Raw genomic sequence first — 379 nt, 5'->3', positions numbered from 1 at the left:
GAACAATATGGCATTCATGACTATGTCATGAAATGCTAATGAAAACATACCAGCTCTCTCAGTCTTTAGTAGAGGTGTTTTATCATCAGGTGGGGATAAAGATTCCATTTAGTGTGTCTAAAAACATGTGTATGAAAAAGCGAGAGGACGGGACTAGAGAGGAGGAAGTCTTCAGTGGCTTATCTGGATAAAGTTTTATTTCTATGTCTGAAATTGGTTTTTATTCAAAACAGAGGTTGTATTGGAGGTTTCAGATTTAAATGAGCTGATGTACAAGTCTTTTCATGTACTTTTCATAATGTATGACACCTTAAAAGATTTTAAGGTTTTGTATTGATCATAACAAAGAAGAGGAAACAAACCGAAACTGAAATAGTAT

This window comes from Falco punctatus (genome assembly GCF_963210335.1).
Source record: "Falco punctatus genome assembly, chromosome: 2".
Classification (NCBI taxonomy): domain Eukaryota; kingdom Metazoa; phylum Chordata; class Aves; order Falconiformes; family Falconidae; genus Falco; species Falco punctatus.
The sequence above is the reverse complement of the archived record's forward strand: the minus strand, read 5'-3'. Positions refer to the sequence as shown.